The sequence below is a fragment of the Pagrus pagrus genome (genome assembly GCF_965226575.1).
Source record: "Pagrus pagrus genome assembly, contig: HAP1_SCAFFOLD_226, whole genome shotgun sequence".
NCBI lineage: Eukaryota > Metazoa > Chordata > Actinopteri > Spariformes > Sparidae > Pagrus > Pagrus pagrus.
Window position 1 is genome coordinate 77927 of NW_028175237.1, and position 7496 is coordinate 85422.

Below are 7496 nucleotides of genomic sequence, written 5' to 3' on the forward strand. Positions count from 1 at the left end.
GATCTTCTTCATGGCAAAGGAGTTTTTACCTGGAATTTCATTCATTAAGGCTGAAAAGTGGCTTATGTGAAAAATGAGCGTTTCAGAGCGAGAGCAGCCTGTTTTTGCACTAAGCTGCATTTCACTGAAAAAAGGTCTTTCAAACAGGTTTACTAGCCTGAACTGGTTGAATTTGTATCTTTTTCATGGCAAAGGAGTTTTTACCTGGAATTTCATTCATTAAGGGTGAAAAGTGGCTGATGTCAAAAATGAGCGTTTCAGAGCGATAGGAGGCTGTTTTAGCGCTGAAAAGTGGCTTATGTGAAAAATGAGCGTTTCAGAGCGAGAGCAGCCTGTTTTTGCACTAAGCTGCATTTCACTGAAAAAAGGTCTTTCAAACAGGTTTACTAGCCTGAACTGGTTGAATTTGTATCTTCTTCATGGCAAAGGAGTTTTTACCTGGAATTTCATTCATTAAGGGTGAAAAGTGGCTGATGTCAAAAATGAGCGTTTCAGAGCGATAGGAGGCTGTTTTAGCACTGTACAGTCGCCTAAGGCTGAAAAGTGGCTTATGTGAAAAATGAGCGTTTCAGAGCGAGAGCAGCCTGTTTTTGCACTAAGCTGCATTTCACTGAAAAAAGGTCTTTCAAACAGGTTTACTAGCCTGAACTCGTTGAATTTGGATCTTCTTCATGGCAAAGGAGTTTTTACCTGGAATTTCATTCATTAAGGGTGAAAAGTGGCTTATGTCAAAAATGAGCGTTTCAGAGCGATACAAGGCTGTTTTAGCACTGTACAGTCGCCTAAGCTGCATTTCACTGAAAAAAGGGTTTTCAAACAGGTTTACTAGCCTGAACTGGTTGAATTTGTATCTTCTTCATGGCAAAGGAGTTTTTACCTGGAAATTCATTCATTGAGGGTGAAAAGTGGCTTATGTCAAAAATGAGCGTTTCAGAGCGATTGGAGGCTGTTTTAGCGCTGAAAAGTGGCTTATGTGAAAATTGAGCGTTTCAGAGCGAGAGCAGCCTGTTTTTGCACTAAGCTGCATTTCACTGAAAAAAGGTCTTTCAAACAGGTTTACTAGCCTGAACTGGTTGAATTTGTATCTTCTTCATGGCAAAGGAGTTTTTACCTGGAATTTCATTCATTAAGGGTGAAAAGTGGCTGATGTCAAAAATGAGCGTTTCAGAGCGATAGGAGGCTGTTTTAGCGCTGAAAAGTGGCTTATGTGAAAAATGAGCGTTTCAGAGCGAGAGCAGCCTGTTTTTGCACTAAGCTGCATTTCACTGAAAAAAGGTCTTTCAAACAGGTTTACTAGCCTGAACTCGTTGAATTTGGATCTTCTTCATGGCAAAGGAGTTTTTACCTGGAATTTCATTCATTAAGGGTGAAAAGTGGCTTATGTGAAAAATGAGCGTTTCAGAGCGAGAGCAGCCTGTTTTTGCACTAAGCTGCATTTCACTGAAAAAAGGTCTTTCAAACAGGTTTACTAGCCTGAACTGGTTGAATTTGGATCTTCTTCATGGCAAAGGAGTTTTTACCTGGAATTTCATTCATTAAGGGTGAAAAGTGGCTGATGTCAAAAATGAGCGTTTCAGAGCGATAGGAGGCTGTTTTAGCACTGTACAGTCGCCTAAGGCTGAAAAGTGGCTTATGTGAAAAATGAGCGTTTCAGAGCGAGAGCAGCCTGTTTTTGCACTAAGCTGCATTTCACTGAAAAAAGGTCTTTCAAACAGGTTTACTAGCCTGAACTCGTTGAATTTGGATCTTCTTCATGGCAAAGGAGTTTTTACCTGGAATTTCATTCATTAAGGGTGAAAAGTGGCTTATGTCAAAAATGAGCGTTTCAGAGCGATACAAGGCTGTTTTAGCACTGTACAGTCGCCTAAGCTGCATTTCACTGAAAAAAGGGTTTTCAAACAGGTTTACTAGCCTGAACTGGTTGAATTTGTATCTTCTTCATGGCAAAGGAGTTTTTACCTGGAAATTCATTCATTGAGGGTGAAAAGTGGCTTATGTCAAAAATGAGCGTTTCAGAGCGATTGGAGGCTGTTTTAGCGCTGAAAAGTGGCTTATGTGAAAATTGAGCGTTTCAGAGCGAGAGCAGCCTGTTTTTGCACTAAGCTGCATTTCACTGAAAAAAGGTCTTTCAAACAGGTTTACTAGCCTGAACTGGTTGAATTTGTATCTTCTTCATGGCAAAGGAGTTTTTACCTGGAATTTCATTCATTAAGGGTGAAAAGTGGCTGATGTCAAAAATGAGCGTTTCAGAGCGATAGGAGGCTGTTTTAGCGCTGAAAAGTGGCTTATGTGAAAAATGAGCGTTTCAGAGCGAGAGCAGCCTGTTTTTGCACTAAGCTGCATTTCACTGAAAAAAAGGTCTTTCTAACAGGTTTACTAACCTGAACTGGTTGAATTTGAATCTTCATGGCAAAGGAGTTTTTACCTGGAATTTCATTCATTAAGGGTGAAAAGTGGCTGATGTCAAAAATGAGCGTTTCAGAGCGATAGGAGGCTGTTTTAGCACTGTACAGTCGCCTAAGGCTGAAAAGTGGCTTATGTGAAAAATGAGCGTTTCAGAGCGAGAGCAGCCTGTTTTTGCACTAAGCTGCATTTCACTGAAAAAAGGTCTTTCAAACAGGTTTACTAGCCTGAACTCGTTGAATTTGGATCTTCTTCATGGCAAAGGAGTTTTTACCTGGAATTTCATTCATTAAGGGTGAAAAGTGGCTTATGTGAAAAATGAGCGTTTCAGAGCGAGAGCAGCCTGTTTTTGCACTAAGCTGCATTTCACTGAAAAAAGGTCTTTCAAACAGGTTTACTAGCCTGAACTGGTTGAATTTGGATCTTCTTCATGGCAAAGGAGTTTTTACCTGGAATTTCATTCATTAAGGGTGAAAAGTGGCTGATGTCAAAAATGAGCGTTTCAGAGCGATAGGAGGCTGTTTTAGCACTGTACAGTCGCCTAAGGCTGAAAAGTGGCTTATGTGAAAAATGAGCGTTTCAGAGCGAGAGCAGCCTGTTTTTGCACTGTACAGTAGCCTAAGCTGCATTTCAGTGAAAAAGAGGTCTTTCAAAAAAGTTTTCTGGCCTGAACTGCCCAGCTGAAAAATAAATGTGCTAAATGTACTAAAATTTAGCATACTTTTGTGTGCTTGAAGCCACACTAATCATCATTATACTTCAAGTGTGTTCATGATTAGTTAACTTGAAGCATGCTATTTTGGAACAACTAATTTTGTACTAAATATATTTTAATTGTAAGTCATTGTAGAAAAGCTCAACTTGAAGTGTATTTAGTGTACTTTTATGTGCTAAAGTGGAACAACTTAAAGTATATTTTGTATACTTTAAGCATATGGCTTTATATATGCTTAATTAGTCAAATTAAAGTTACACTTGTACTATACTAGTACTTTGTTTGTATCATAAGTACATTAAAAATGATTTGTTAGTGTCTCAAAAATATATAAGCTTTATACTTTAATATATTCTTACTGTGCTAATATGCTTAATTATATGTTTGGCTTATTCCAATTGCTAAAAAAGCATACTTTGCATAATAGTCAATATACTTTCTCTTTACTTTGCTATATTACTATCTACCTTGCACATGTTTGCAAATGTATTACCAGCATACTAAAGGCTGTGAAAGTGAAACTTGTGGGACTACTTCCAGGTGAAAAAATAGTCTTTAATCTATTCGTACCATATCCAAATTAGAATAATACATTGTAAATACAAAAAACTTGTACTGTCTCTTAACATTTATACAACAAATGTATGAACATTTACATTATGGCTTTTAAACATTTTTAACTATTGGTACTTTAGTACACCTTGTAGAAATAGGTCCATTTCAGTCAGCAAGACCTAAACATTACACATAAACTTTACAGAACACTGAGAAATAGTGAACAATGAAAAACAATATTCCTTATTATTGCACGCCTAACCCCTCCCACCATACAGAAACACACACCACACATTATGTTCCTTTTTTTTCGGCTGAACTGCTCATTGTTACACTTTTGTCTGATGGCCGCGCACACATCAGAGACACTTGTCTGTGGAAACTCCAGAAGAACAGCGTCTGTTGACCAAATAGACAAGAGATAATGTAAGTCACGCAGCATAATCATATTATTTTGAACAGTACATCAAAGGGGTATTCCAGAAAGGAGGTTCAACAAACTCGAAGCCTAACCCTGAACTCTGAGTTGACTTAATCTGTGAAGTGAAACTCTGAGTATAGACTATAAAAACAGTCTTGTGAGTTAATTCAGTGGATATTTCAGCTAGTAGCAGCTTTTACAACCAACAGATACCTACTGATTAACACACATCCTGTCTCCTAACATCCTGCTGAGTAAATGAACATGTGGAAGAAGGCAGAGGTGGTGGTCACCTCCACCTCCACCACGTCTGACAGAGGCAGAGGAGCTGGTCCTGAGTCAGGTCGACTGGGTGGCCAGAGGCTGAGGGCGTCACTCACCCCCAGGACCCAAGAGGCAGACACTCACTTTTATCTACAGATAGCACTTGAAGTTATTTAATATTATCCTAAATGCGGCAGAAAATTAGAAACATGTACTTTGAAATTGCGTTGTTGGAGGCAATGCAGGCTGATGGGTTTTGTAGCTATCTGTGGGAAAAAAAGAAGCCAAATGAAATGTGAATGATTCCTCTTTTTCTGACTGCTGGAAGGTGATTGATTAACCTGCAAAGTGATAAAAATGAAGAGGTCAAGATCTGAGAGCACGTCAGCTAGACGTCTGAGAGCACGTCAGCTAGAATATCAGACGTGTAGTCTGATATTCCATGTGCAGCCAGACTGAGAATATTGTTCAGATAAATGACGGACTGATGAGGAGTGGTACCGTTCGGCTCAGGGAATGGGAGCTAATCTAAACGAATCTAAATAATCCCCCTGTTGTAAAACTATGTGAATTATTTCTGCTTCAACATGATGCTGTTGAGAAGAAAAGAAAAGGGCCCTGTCAGACAGCTCCGTAAGACTCAGGGTTTCTTTAAGTAAACCTGCTAGAGAGCACATTAGGTTCCCAGAGTCAGTTACCATGGTGACTGACACAGAGTTTAAGATACCTCTCATTTACGTAAAAAAAACAAAACCCCAGAGTTTCAGGGTTCACTTACGTTTTGACCTGCTTTCTGGAAACTGAGAAATTTTATCAGTATGGTATACCAATACTGCTACCAGTAAATAGTCCAACATGTATTTAGTAATTACTGGTGGTCAGTTTCCGTGTGATCTAGCTGCTATAGAAATCACAGAAGCTTTTAAATAGACTACATGTAACTCAAAACAATGGTCATGAGTAATAGGTGGATATTTTGATGTACTTTACCTTCTGGTAGAGATCATGCCATTAGCGCTGCCTCGGGGCTGGTCTGTTGCGTTCTCCAGCAGGCCAAACCCCAGAGCTGGTAAATGTCCTCAGTCTCACCATCCACTCCCCCTCTCACATTGCCTTGTGGCTCTTTGGTTTAGTGCTCATCTGAGGACAACATAGAAATAATAACAGTGGTTATAACTATGAATCACAGCATAAACATAGTGTGCTGAACAAGTGTGTAAGTCCTTGAAATTACAGCCTCTGTCCAATTACCACATTTACAGGCAATTTGTTTTATTAATGCTACACAGCATTTTATCTTTATATTACAAAGATGTGCTCACGTGTACTGTGCAATTTTCCAACCATGGTCATATCTAGCAGTAAGAGGTGTATATCATGTATACATTTATTTATTTTGATTTTATTTATCAATCAATTAATCAATCTTTTCCTCTACTTTTACGATTCTTGAGCTGCTATTACAAGTTACTGGTGTAGGAACAATAGAGGTCACGTTATTTTGACGTTTTTGCATTCAGATACTGTACTGACATGACTATACTGTATCTGACTGCAGACATGAATAGCTGTCATACATAAGCTTCAGGTTGGCTGATAAGGTCCGTTATTTCTTGGAAGTAGTTTAAATTAAAGTCATAAACTAAGCAGCTAGACGACCGGTTATGTACAGTAGGCTAAGACCGTAGTGGCAGAGCGCAGGGGAGTACGTTTTCCTCCTGGGCTGAAGCCGGTTAGCTTCAGGGCTAACACGCTTCACTTCACTTTGCTGTCAGACAGTAGTTGGTAAAACAATAGGAGAGACATTACGTGGTCTGGAGAAGCTTGTGCGTTTATTTGGCCACATACTGAACTGTACATGCACGGCTAACCTCTTCCTCTGCTCTGCTAATGTCTGCTCCAACCTCACCTGCCGCTCGCTTCACTACACACACACAGACCCTACGCGCACACGCACTGCTCTACCCCTTAAAGAAATCACACCACGCTTCATCATGTAATATTACACTGTGTTACTGAAGCACATACACACAGGCGTAACGCTGCCGCTACCAAGAGCAGTAATAATAGGTTAACTTACAGTTACAGTAGCTGTAAGACTGACGTTAGCTAACATTAACGTTGGTTATCTGGCTACGATGACTGAAGTTGCTGAAACACATCATGACTCGCCAACGAAATCATAAAATTAGCCGGTGTGATGAATGGAAATATAGAATGTATGACCATTCAATCAGAAATTAAAAACATTGAATGTACTTACTGTGAATCAGAAGTAGGCTTGGGCTTGCTTCGCCTCGCGACGGAGACTTAGCTGGTCAATGTCATTCAACAGCAACGTTGACCAGAATGAAGCGCCGTGAATCGTGGAGCTCAAAGAGGCTGAGCTGAGCGCAATGCGCTGATTGGATGGCAAAGATGCAAACGTTGCTATTTGAATTAGGCGCCTTTCTTTCCAGGGCCTGTACTATAGACTGTATATCAAATGTGAAATAAATGCATATATATATATAAATTACAACCCGTTTCATTTTGCGACTTCCTACAAATTGCTGTATCATAACTGGGAATGAAATGAAAACAAATGTACTATCACATACATGTAATATAAGTGTATTGCTAAGTAATAACTCCTTTCATAAGTACACTAAATAACTACTGCTAGAACTTATTTAATATACTGAATAATGAAGAAAAACGGCTTAAAACAAACTCAACTTCATTTGCACTTTTTTAAGTGTACCTAAATTCACTTCCAATTAAGTTATTGTCTAATGATATAGCTAGTTTGGATGGCATTAACTTGGCCTCCAGCACCACCGTCAGGAATCTGGGAGTTATCTTTGATCAAGAGATGTCCTTCAACTTCCCACATAAAACAAATTTCAAGGTCTGCATTTTTTCATCTACGTAAAATTGCAAAAATCAGGCCCATCCTGTCTCAAAATGACGCAGAAAAGCTAGTCCATGCATTTGTTACTTCCAGGCTGGACTATTGTAATTCTCTATTATCAGGCTGCCCTCACAAGTCTCTAAAGAGTCTCCAGCTGGTCCAGAATGCTGCAGCACATGTACTGACAGGAACTAAGAAAAGAGATCATATTACTCCTGTATTGGCCTCTCTGCACTGGCTCCCTG

General features: G+C 39.4%; 1 long non-coding RNA gene across 1 annotated transcript; it reads right to left on the reverse strand.

Annotated features, from left to right (window-relative positions):
- Nucleotides 1-3652: 3652 nt before the first annotated feature.
- LOC311254064 lies at nt 3653-6712 on the reverse strand. The gene is made up of 3 exons (XR_014622176.1): nt 6622-6712; nt 5349-5498; nt 3653-4072 (listed from the first exon to the last, which is right to left on the reverse strand). It is a non-coding gene; the product is annotated as an uncharacterized lncRNA (long non-coding RNA).
- Nucleotides 6713-7496: the final 784 nt, after the last annotated feature.